This window comes from Peromyscus maniculatus, chromosome 14 (assembly GCF_049852395.1).
Source record: "Peromyscus maniculatus bairdii isolate BWxNUB_F1_BW_parent chromosome 14, HU_Pman_BW_mat_3.1, whole genome shotgun sequence".
NCBI lineage: Eukaryota > Metazoa > Chordata > Mammalia > Rodentia > Cricetidae > Peromyscus > Peromyscus maniculatus.
Window position 1 is genome coordinate 12,185,694 of NC_134865.1, and position 12,550 is coordinate 12,198,243.

The following is a 12,550-nucleotide window of genomic DNA, read 5'->3' on the forward strand; positions in this document are numbered from 1 at the left end:
AACAACTTGTTTAAAATGTTTTACATTGGTATAGATTTTAGTTTATGTTTAAAATGTTTTGCATTGGTATGGATTTTGGTTTGTTGATGCAAACTTGAGGTTAATTTTGTTATACTATATATATATATATGTTTCTATTCTTGTTTGAGGTATTATGTTTATGTGACTCATTTAAAACTGTAATGAATAATTAAAAATAGATTAATAATTAGTCATCTATGATAATCATATTTGTAGCCATGTTAGTTAAGTCTTCTAGGTATACATAGATATATTTCAGATAGATAGGTAATCTTCAAACACTTCATAGACCTAGAGAATATGGCATTTAAATAACTTAGAATTCTGTTGACATGAGACACAATTGCTCCTGGCTGCACTAATTTGATCCCGAGAGAATGTTGGGCTTCTAAGACATTTCCATTGGAATGTTTGTCTTCTTGGCACAAAATGGCCTACTGGGCAAAGAACTGCCCTTGCCTTGATGGCTGACAGTACAAATATAATGCTGTCCTTTCTGGACAAGCGGGACACAAGGAAAGCGACCACTGTACTCTGCCAAGACAGGGTAAGATGGTCTCTCAAAATTCCTGCTTCTAAAAATGGTCTGTCAGATACTCTAGGCCTCTAGCCAATTTGAATGCACCAACAATGCTGAGAAACATTAGGTGACTGTCCAGGCTGCCAGCTGTGTTGGTCTACTTTTGCAAGATTCCCGAAAGTTGCTTGCATCCATCTACCATTTCTCAGGTATCATTATGTTCCTTCTCAGGTCTCTGATGTGGTTGAAAACTAGATAGTTGTAATTTCCTCAGTTATGACAAAAGATAAGTTAGATATAAAACCTTAAACTCACAAATATAAGATAGATAGGACATCTTCTTTAATATTGTAACTGTAATTCTTGCTCGATAATTGTTTTGTTATATGTAATTTTACCATGTTAAAGTTAAAACCTTACTTTTTAAAAAAAAGAAAAAAAAGGGGAAATGCTGTGGATATCATTCTATATAAATAAAACACTGATGGCCAGTGACCAGGCAGGAAGTAGGTGGGACAAGGAGAGAGGAGAATTCTGGGAAGCGGAAGGCTGAGGAGGAGACACTGCATGTGAAGACGCTGGTAAGCCACCAGCCACGTGGCAAGGTATAGATTTATAAAAATGGGTTAATTTAAGATAAAAGAACAGTTAGCAAGAAGCCTGCCATGGCCATACAGTTTATAAGTGATATAAGCGTCTGAGTGATTATTTTATAAGTGGATTGTGGGACTGCGGGGCTTGGGGAACCTGGAGAGAAGCCCTCCAGCAACAGATATAGAATAGACCATATTGAGTGAGATAATCCAGACTCAGAAAGACAAACATACATACACGCGTTCTCTCTCATCTGTGGTTCCTAGCTACGTAGTGAGGGACTATCTATATCCAATTAATTGAAGTGAGAAAATCTGACCGTATGAGATGTTCTGTTTGCCGGGGTCCTACACTGAGTAAAAAGGAGAAAGTAAACTGGATTCATTTTTCTGTGCTTCCTGACTATAGATACAAGTGTGACAAGTTGCCTAAAGGTCTTCTTACCATCATTTCTGTGACATGAGGGTCTCAATTGTGAGCCAAAACCCCCTAAATCTTTTCTTCCTTATGTTGTCTTTGTCAAGAAAGTTTTGACGCTGAAACAAGACAAGTAGCTAATACAGATGCTATCTGTAAAAACAGGCAGACTACAAAATAAGAACCAAAGACCCTAAGGTAAGTGCAGATAAAGGGATCCTCTGAAGAGGGTCAAATGTGCTCCATAGAGGTGAAGTCATCTGTAGGGCTATAGCTGTGTGTGTGTGTGTGTGTGTGTGTGTGTGTGTGTGTTGATTTGGGAGTTGAGGGAAGAAGACACAGCTCTATAATCTTAGGAATGAGTGAATAAAACTAATTAGAGATGATTGTTAAGGAATAAGATGTGATTTAAGGTGTACTCAAAATAATTCATTAAATGATTGGCTGTCAACTAACTTCCAAAAAAAGAACAGAGATATTTTTAAATCAATGTAGCTAATTAGAAATTCAAATGAGGAATTTGTATAAAAAATGGTCCCTATCTTTTCAAGTGTATCTGTTGCCTTGCAAAAAAATGCAACTCTATGTAGATCAAAGACCTTAATATAAGGCCTGAAAATGTTAGAGGAAAAATAAGAAAAACATTTGAAGATACATATATAGGCAAAGACTTTCTGAATAAGACTCTAGTCTCTCAGGAAATAATGCCAACAATTGACAAATGGGACTTTATGAAAGTAAAAGGCTTCTGCACAGTGAAGGAAGGAGTTAGTCAAGTGAAGAGACAGTTTACAGACTGGGAGACAGTCTTTGCCAAGTATACACCTGACACATAAAGTACGCACATCTGGAACATACAAAGAACTCAAAAATCCTTCCCAAGAAATCTAATTGATAAATGAGCTAATGAAACGAACAGTTCTCAAAATACAAAGACCAATAAACATACAAAAAATGTTCAGTCTCATTAGCTAGCAGATAAATGCAGACTAAAACTACATTTTCATTCTATTTTACCCAGTCAGAACAGCAGAAAACATTCATAGCATAAAGAAAGTAACAAATGTTGACAAGGACGCGGACAAAAGGGAGCTTGAATACACTGTTAGGAATAATGTATGCCCAGGAGTTATATGCCTGGGTCATATGGAATATCTGTTTTTTTTGTTGTTGTTGTTGTTGTTTTTGTTTTTTTTTTGTTTTTGTTTTGTGGGCCTTTCAAACCTCTATGCTGATTTTCATAACAGCTAGACTAGTTTATATTCCTACCAGTGTATATGAACCCCCAAAGGGCTCCACTCCAACAGATTGCAGAGATATTTGTGAATTAGTGATTTTGTATCGCTATTTATGGAACCAACACTCCTGCCCAACATCAGATAGGGAAAATGTGATGTATTTACACAATGGAAATTATTTCTAGCAGTAAAGAATGAAGTTATGCAATTTTCAGGAAGATATCTGTAACTGTAGATAATCAAATGAGGCAAACTAAGCAAGTCTCAGGAAGATAAACGCTGTTTCCCCTCATACGTTATTTTTAGGTTTTAGGTAGATATTTAAAATCATGACAGTTGAAGTAGAGCTGTCTAAAGGGAGAAATGGGATGAATGGGAAGGGTAAGGGTGAGGAAGGGACCATTAGGGGAGTGGGAGGCATGATCAGTGTGCAGTTTACAATAATAATACACAGAGGTGAGTTTTACGGTGTCTGAGTTACATCTTGGTAAAGCTGTTGAACCTGGCTGACCAAGCTGACAGGACAGCTCAGCAGGTAGAGGCACCTGGTGCCAGGCCGGATAGCCCCGTTTCCATTCACAGATCTCACGGAGTGGAAGGCAAGAACGATTCTCACGAACTGTCCTTTGATCTCCACTGTGCACTCTGGCATGACACTCTCCGACCTCCGACTACACAAAATAAAAAGGAATAAAAAATGAAAATAGTGTATGATCATGCTGGTTATAGGGCAGATCTCGCTTATGTGGGAATTCATTTTGATACTGTAATATTTTCAGTGTACTTTATTTTTATGATGTTAATCATAAACATAATAAGATTGGAAAAGAAATCCAGAATGCTTGATATCTATCTAATTAATCAAAATTACTAATTCTAGTATTACAATCAAATATCTAGGCAGGCTTAAATTGACAAAAATGTAAATAAAAATATATTTACATATTATACACATTAAAAAACAAAGTATATTTATTCATCAACAATGATACAATTTAGACTCATAACACACAGTGAAAAAAATAACAAAAAAGTTTTCAGATTCCTGGCACATTGTTTCTGGATGTTCAGGGATAATAAATCAGTATTACCAGGTACCAGAGTTTTCTAGATTATGATTTTTAAAAAATTAGTTTATTTAATTTTTTTTGAAATTTTTATGCATGATCAGTTTATTTACATTATTTCTAGCATTCTCTGTCCCCAACTCTTCCTGTGTCTCCCAACTTCCTTCAAGATAATTTCTTTTTTATTATTGTCTTGTGATGTGTGTGTGTTGGTGTGAGTGTATATATATGTGTGTTATATACAAATTGAGCTCTTTAGTATTGCTTGGATGTATATGTATTAGGGCTGATTGTTTGAAATTGGATGACCTAGCCTGGGGCTGGTCCCTGGAGGAGACTGTGACTCTCTTAGCAGCCATTGATTGTCTGTATCTCCTTATCTGAGGTGGAGCCTTGTAAAATTTTCCCCTTTGACTTTGGCATGTCAACTGCTGTTTTCACTGTTTAGGTGACTATATTTTTGAGGTTGCATGGGTGCATATTCCCAGTCATATGTTAGAATATTATCTCATAGCAGACACTCTGGTCCTCTGGCTCTTATAGTATTTCTGCCCTCTTTTCCATAACGTTCTCTAAGCGTTAGGTGTTGGGATTGCAGATCTTTACAATGTGATATTTTAAACATACCTCTAACAGTCTTTATACTCTATCATCTGAATTGCTAAAATTCTTGTTTAAGGATGTTAAGGAAACTATACTTAGTAGTACTCACCAGGAGATATATCCTACAGGAACACTCAATGGAAAACAATTTAAAATTCAGATCTCCCAGTGAAGTAACAGTCCCTTGTGGAATCACATGCCCACTTCATAAATTATTTTGCATTGAAAATGTGTTGCTGGGGCCAAGTGGTGGTGGCGCACGTCTTTAATCCCAGCACTCGGGAGGCAGAGCCAGGTGGATCTCTGTGAGTTCGAGGCCAGCCTGGGCTACCAAGTGAGTCCCAGGAAAGGCACAAAGCTACACAGAGAAACCCTGTCTCAAAAAACCAAAAAAAAAAAAAAAAAAAAAAAAATGTGTTGTTTGAGACAGCATCTAAAGGACTTATGTAAAATGTCTTATATATGTAAACATGTAAGTAAAACATCATGTCTTTTGAAATTTACTTTGTGCTTGTTCTTTCTAAATGCTATACTGTGTTCATGCATAGATTTGTTTACTTAAATACGTGTGCACATTTTAGATGATTAAGATCTACATCTGCTGGAGAAACACATTGTTTTTCCCGAGACTGGGTGACCTTGCTTAATATTATACATTCTAAGTCCATTCATTTTCCTTCAATGTCATTATTCTTCAACAAGGAATAATAGTCCATTTTACAAAAGTGCCAGGATTTTATTATCCATTGAACTGCTAATGGACAGCCAGCCAGGTGGGATCCATTTCTGTACCACAGCAAATACAACAATGAACAAGTGTGTGTGCGTGTGTGTGTGCGCGTGCGTGTGTGCGTGTGCGTGCGTGTGTGTGTGTGTGTGTGTGTGTGTGTGTGTGTGCGTGCGTGTGTGTGTGTGTGTGTGTGTGTGACTGTTTTCATGGTAGAGTGTGGAGTTCTCTAGGTATATATGGCCAGAGTGAAAGAGCTGAGTCACATGGCAGTTCTATTTGTGATTTTATTTGAGGAAATGCCAACCTAATTTCTGTAATATCTGTATTGATTCACACCCCCACCAGCAGTGAATAGGGTTCCTTTTCTTCATAACCTGTCCAGCATTCCTTTTAAGATTTCTTAATGACAGCCATTCCAGCTAAGGTGAGATGGTACTCAAAGTGGTTGCAGTTTGCATTTCCATGATGACTAGAGAGGCTGAAGGCTTTCAAAAATAGTTACTGACCATTTGAGTTTCTTTGTTTAAGAACTGTCTATTCAGTTCATTGGTCCATGTGTTCACTGACAGTTTTATTTCCTTATGCTTAGCTTCTATAGTTTTTTGTAAATTTTGAATATTTTCCACTTGTCTGAGTTATAACTGGTTATAAAGCTTTTCTCCTATTTTGTGGGCTGTCTGTGTGCTCAACTGATAGTTTCCTTTGCTTTAAAGAAAATGTAATTACTTGTTGACACTTGGGGCTAGTTTCTCTTCTATTGATGTCTTGTTCAGAAAGTAGTTCTTGCCTATCCCAGTGTCTTGAGGAGTATTTCCTATATATTTTAGAAGTTTCAGCGTTTCAGGTTTTAAATTAAGGTATTTGATCCATTTTGAATTGATTTTACACAGAATGAAAGATACAAATTAAATTTTATTCTTCAGCAGGTAGATTACTATTTTGTTTATTCCAGCCCCTCCCCCGAGTCCCTACTGTACATTTTTTGCCTCCTTTGTCAAGAATTAGATGGGCATAGTTTCATTGGTTTATTTATGGGTCCACTACTCCATTCCATTGTTCTGCCTGTCTGTTTTTATACCAGTACCAGACTATACTTTATCAGTATAGCTCTATAATTTAATTTGAAGTTGAATATTGTAATACCTACAGCATCGTTCCTAATCTTTAGGAGTACTTTAGCTATTTGCTTTTTTTTTTTTGGAGGTTCCATATGAATTCTTAGATTCTTTTCTCTATAATTGTGGAATATGACATGAGAATTTTGATAAATAATGTATCACATCTGTCAATTAATTTTGATATTACAGCGATAGTAATTCTGGATATAACAGTAATATTAATTCTTCTACTCCAAGAGCATGTACAGTCTTTTCATCATCTAGTATCTCCTTTGATTTCCTTTTTTTAGTATCTTGAATTTCCATTGTAAAGTATTTTCTCTTCTTTAGTTAGGTGTATTCTTAGGCACCTAATTGTTCAGAGCTCTTTTGAATGTGGTATTATTTTTGTGAATATATTTTTGGTATATATTAAGCCTGCTTTTTTATATATTGCATTTGTGTCCTGCAACTTTATTATGTTTATTAGATCTAGGAATTTTCTAGTATATTCTATCATACTTTCAAAGTATAGAATGATGCCATCTGTAAGTCAAAAGTTTGACATACTTGCTTCCTATTTTTATTCCCTTCATGCCTTTCTCTTCTGTAATTGCTATAGCTAGGAGTTCAAGCAATCTCACTCTCTCTATATATGCATATATATGTGTGTAATATGAACAACAAATATTTGATGACATTCCTTTGTTCAATCTTAGAACACTATATTACATACATATACACAATGTATGTATCAAAATAAGATTCCTACAAACTCTTTGGATGTGTACTTAAATGTTTTTTATCACTTATAGTTTGCTTTGAAAATATGCCAAATACCATCAAATCCAGTAAAACGAAGACCATGAAGTAGTAAATAAAAATCAAATCACTTTGTGAAATCACATTATATGGGTATAATTGGATACACCTAGCTGCCTCATACTGGTGCTTAATAAACATTTTTCACAGTGCAGTATAATTATCAGTTCCCAATGAACTATGTCTGAAAAATTGATGAAACAGTTGAGCCTTAATGAACAGAGATATTTGCATTTCATTACTAGGTTGTATAATTCTGCTCATAAACTTTATGAAACAATTTTAATGCTCAGTTCACTGTAGACAAAAGTAAAAAAATTAAAAATCTGTCTTGAATTCTTTTGCTTATAAACCATGTCCAGCACAGTAATTTTGGTTCATTTCAATAAAGGATACTGAAACAGGGTGAGATTACAAATTTCAAGTTCCATGGCTTTACCAAATACTTTCTGAAAGGCCACAGGATTTTTGTCAGTCAATCAGATCAAGCCAACACTTTAAAACTTGCACATGTTTAAGTGGTTTCTAATGCTATTGATCCTTAACTTAATTTATTTGGTATTAACTCTTATAATAAAAACAGACATTATTTATAAACTCTGGATCTTGCATTTTCCTAATATTATTGAATAGTTTGGGACTAACAATGACTGTAATTGAAACCTGTGTTAAGTGTGTTGGGAACTGAACCCAGGGCATCATGTGTGTTAATGTGCCCGCTAACACACTGCAGTACTTTTAATATATGATATAATCATTTCTAGTTGTTACATTAATCTTTCAAAGGATGTGCTCAAACCCCTCTTTGTTCCCATTATGCTCTCAGTGGTAGTAAAGTTTCAAGGTTATTTTAACTGTAACTTATTTTCTAGGGCTAAAATTCCTACTCTGGATTAGAGGCCAACATATTTTTTTTTTTTTTTTTTTTTTTTTTTTTTTTTTTTTTTTTTTTTTTTTGGTTTTTCGAGACAGGGTTTCTCTGTGTAGCTTTGCGCCTTTCCTGGGACTCACTTGGTAGCCCAGGCTGGTAGAGGCCAACATATTAAGGATTGAGTCTTTATATTGTCTGGGTGACATAGTTGACATAGTGTTTTCCATTGGATTGTATAGTCCTGCTTTGTTGTTGCTGTTTTATTTGATTTAAAATGTTTTATTAATTCTTTCAGAATTTCAAACATTGTCTTTTATCATATTTACCCAGTATCTATTCCCATTCCATACCCACCAAGCGTCATATCTTCATTTATTTTTTCTTCAGTTCATTAAGTCTGATTTGTGCTGTTTACATACCTTTGGAGCATGTTAGACCTACCAGTGGTCACACCTCTAAAGAAAACAAACTCTCTGTCTCTCAGAATCTTTCAGTTACTAACAGCTACCCAGTGAGGGGCAGGAGTTCCCGCCCACGTTATCCTCTCTGTGCTCAGATTTTTGCCTGGCTTAGGCTTCTGCAGGTCTTGTGCACATTTTCTCAACCACGGTCAGTTCATATGTGCAACTGCTTTATTTTATCTGGAGAACAGTTTCTTCATAGTCATCCCCTGTCTCTGACTCTTGCACTCTTTACTCTTGTCTTCTATGAAGATCCCCGATACTTGAGAGTAGGAATTGTGATATAGACATCTCAGTTAGGGCTGACCATTACACAGTCATTTATTTCCTGCACCTTGATCAATTGTAGGTCTCTGTGTTAGTTGCCATTTCCTGCAAGAAGGAGCTTCTCTTGATGAGGTGTGAGAGCTTAACTCGTCTACAAGTATAATGAGAAGTCCTTAGGAGTCATTTTAATACTCTGTCCCATTAGCCAAGTTATAGTAGATTATCTTCTAGGGTCTATGACCTGTCTCACTGGCTACATTTTATGTCAATACCACACAAGCCAGGATCATCTGGGAAGAAAGAATCTAAATTGAGAAAATGCTCTATATGATTGGTCTATAGGCAATTCTGTAGGGCATTTTCTTGATAGATGATTACCAGAGGAGTGTCAACCTCACTGTGGTCAGTGACAACCCTGGGCTGGTGGTCCTGGCTATGATAAAGCAATCAGGCTGAGTAAGTCAGTAAGCAGCAGTCCTTCAATGTCTCTGTTCCAGTTCTTGCCTCCAGGTTCCTGCCCTGGCTTCCCTGGATGATGGAAAACAAGCTGTAAGATCTAATAAAGCCATTCCCCCCCTCCCCACTTTCTTTCAGTCATGTTTTATCACAGCAATAGAAACTCCAACTAAGATACCTGTTTAGCCATACATTCTTGGCTCTGGTAACTATACGAGGTATGGGTTCTATTTTGTGTAGTAGAAGGTGGTTGGTTATCTCCATGACATTCATTCCCCTATTGCATTCTGGGCATATCTTGCTAGGCAAGTCATTATTGTAGCTCACAGGGTTCACAGCTAGGTAAGATTGGCGATTACTTTTTGCCTCTAATAACATGTATAGCACCTTCTAGCACCATGGAAGCTAGCCAGTAGGGATGGAGCTTCCAAGTTAGCACCAACTTGATTTCCCTACACTCCGACTCAAGTGGGTGAGGTCATCAGCAATAATGTTTTACTGTCAAGTTCCAGAGGGGTAACCAAATGAGACAGAAGTAGCCTGCAATGTTAGCAACGATGTAAAGAAAGAAAAACACTTATTCATTCAAAATTATTAGGGGCTATGGGAATGGTGACATTCCAAGGGAGGTTAGAGAGAAAACAAAATTACAAAATGTGAATGGGGATAATGGAACAGGAAGGGTTAAATGTAGTGTGAGATGGGAGACCAGGGCAGAGGAGGAAAGAAAGGGAGGGATAAGTAACAATAAAGGCCTTCTGAAAAAGTCATGAAAAATTAAATATTGCAAAAGCTTCCTAAGGCATACATATACACAAATACACATACACATATACACATACATAAATCATATATGTATATGTGTAAATACATAACATTCATATATGTGTACATTATATATATCATATACATAAGAAAATTTAACTGGAATTAACATTATAACAGAGCAACAATGTTTCTATTGGACACTGTAGGCTGTGCCAGATAACCCATTGGAGTTGTTGGGTAGTAAGTTCCCATAGTCTCACAAATAAAGTCCAACTTTCAAATGATCATCTAATGATATTTTGTTTTACATCAACAAAAAACCAACACAGCTTGTTTTGAGTAGTAGTACCCTCTAGATGTTTGAAATGTTAAGATTAACATGTCACTTTTTAATGTCACCCCAGTCCATTACTCTCAACCAGATGATTGGAGACATAAAACAAACTTATTTGCATATCTTTGTGCACATATTGTTTATAGTTTATTTTTTAATGTAATGTATGGGCATTGCAAACTTCTTCAAAAAGTGATCACCCAATTAGTGTGGAGAAACATTTGAACAAGACAATACTTTCAAAGTTTCATATAAGGAAATTTAAATGTATACAGTACCAACTGAGTTGATGTGGGTAGATTGGGCAAGAGTTTACAGAAGAAACAAAGGTTTGAAAATCATAATTTTATAATCTGTGCTGGTTAATTTTATGTCAGTTTGACACAACAAACTAGAGTCATTTGGGAAGAATGACTCTTAATTGAAAAAAATGCCTTCTTAAGATTGATCTATAGGCAAGTCCATAGAGCATTTTCTTAACTATTGAGTGATGGGGAGAGCCCAGGCCATTGTGAGTGATAACACTACAGGGTTGTCATGCCAGGCTGTATAAGAAAGTAGGCTGAGAAAGCCATGAGGGAGCAAGCTAGTAAGGCACACTCCTCCATGGCCTCCCCTCCACTTCAGTTCCTGCTTCCAGGTGCCTGCCCTGACTGCCTTTGGTGATAGCCTGTGGTTGGGACATGTAAGATGAAATAAATCCTTTCCTCTTCAAATTGTTTTTGATCATAGTGTTTTATCACAGTAATAGAAACCCAACTAAGACACTTTCTTTTCTGAATCCTCTTTTCTCAGCAGAATTATTCCTACTCTACTTTATAATTTCTTATAATTTAAAAAAAATGTGTCATATAGTGTTCCATTTAAAGCTATGGCTAGAGTTTCAATGCATCTGGACAAACTTCTTAAGTACTTTAGTTCTGCTTGGGAATACACTGCCCCTGAAGATTTTGATCTTATAACTCTGTATAGGAATCAACTGCTTGTGTATCTTCATGTATACTTTGCAGAGTATCTACAGCAGAGATTTACCTACAACATAAATCTTCTCATATTCACATCTTCAGCACCAAGTATGAGACTGTAGCTGGAGAGCTTCTCTCCAGATCCCACCAAGCCCCCACAGTCCCACAACTCATGTATAAAATAATCACTCAGACGCTTATATTACTTATAAACTGTATGGCTGTGGCAGGCTTCTTGTTATCTACTTCTTTTATCTTAAATTAACCAATTTCTATTAATCTATAAGTTGCCATGTGGCTCATGGCTTACTGGTACCTTACATCTTGCTTGTCATGGCAGTGGCTGGCAGCGTCTCCCTGCCTCAGCCTTCCACTTCCCAGAATTCTCTTCTCTGCTTGTCCTGCCTATGCTTCCTGCCTGGCCACTGGCCAATCAGCATTTTATTTATACAAAGTGATATCCACAGTATGAGACTATCCATTATCTGTTGTCTCTATTATTCCAAACTCTGCTCTCTTTTATATCTTATAGCTTTAGCTGCTATAGGAACATGGTCCAAGAATGGAGTTGTGTGAAGAAAATTCTGAGTGCTTGTGAGAAAACTCCAAGAAAACAAGACAAGAGTCTTGTGATCTCAGCTTCTTCAAGGAACTGTTCTTGGGATGTACTCTTGTTCCCCTCCCAAGAGTAGCAGATAGGAGTGAGTTGATGTTAGATTACTATTATAACTGGCTGTTGTTATTTGTGGAAAAACATGTTTTTGCCATGTGCAGCTTGAACACAGGAGAACTTTACTTGTGTAACCTTTCTTAACTTTCAGAGTACAAATTGTCTGATGCTCTGAATAAACTTGGCTATAGTATGAGACTTGGGTCTGCCTCATTTTTAGGCTCTACTCTCCAAAGTCCAACAGTTAACTAGCTCCTTGAAGGTTTGAATGCACTGGGTAGTTTCATGGTTTGTTGTATACCAATCTTTTGCATTGAAATTTCCTCCATCTCTTTTAGTGACTTTCTCAAATGTGGGTTCCTCCATGATGATTGGTAGAAAAAGTGGTAACATCATTTTGTTGATGTTATCACTTTTTATACCCCAACTCTCAGATACTATTTAAATATATATGTTAATTTCTATCATAATTTTTTATATTGATTTATTTCATGATGTCAGAGTAGAAAATACCATGTGGGTCCCAGGGATCAAATTAAAGATGTCAGGCTTGGCAGCAAGTGTCCTTACCTGCTGAGCCATCTCTCTAGCCCTCACTCCAGTTATTTATCTAACAGTGTCACCTTTTAGGTTTACTTAATTCTATGAG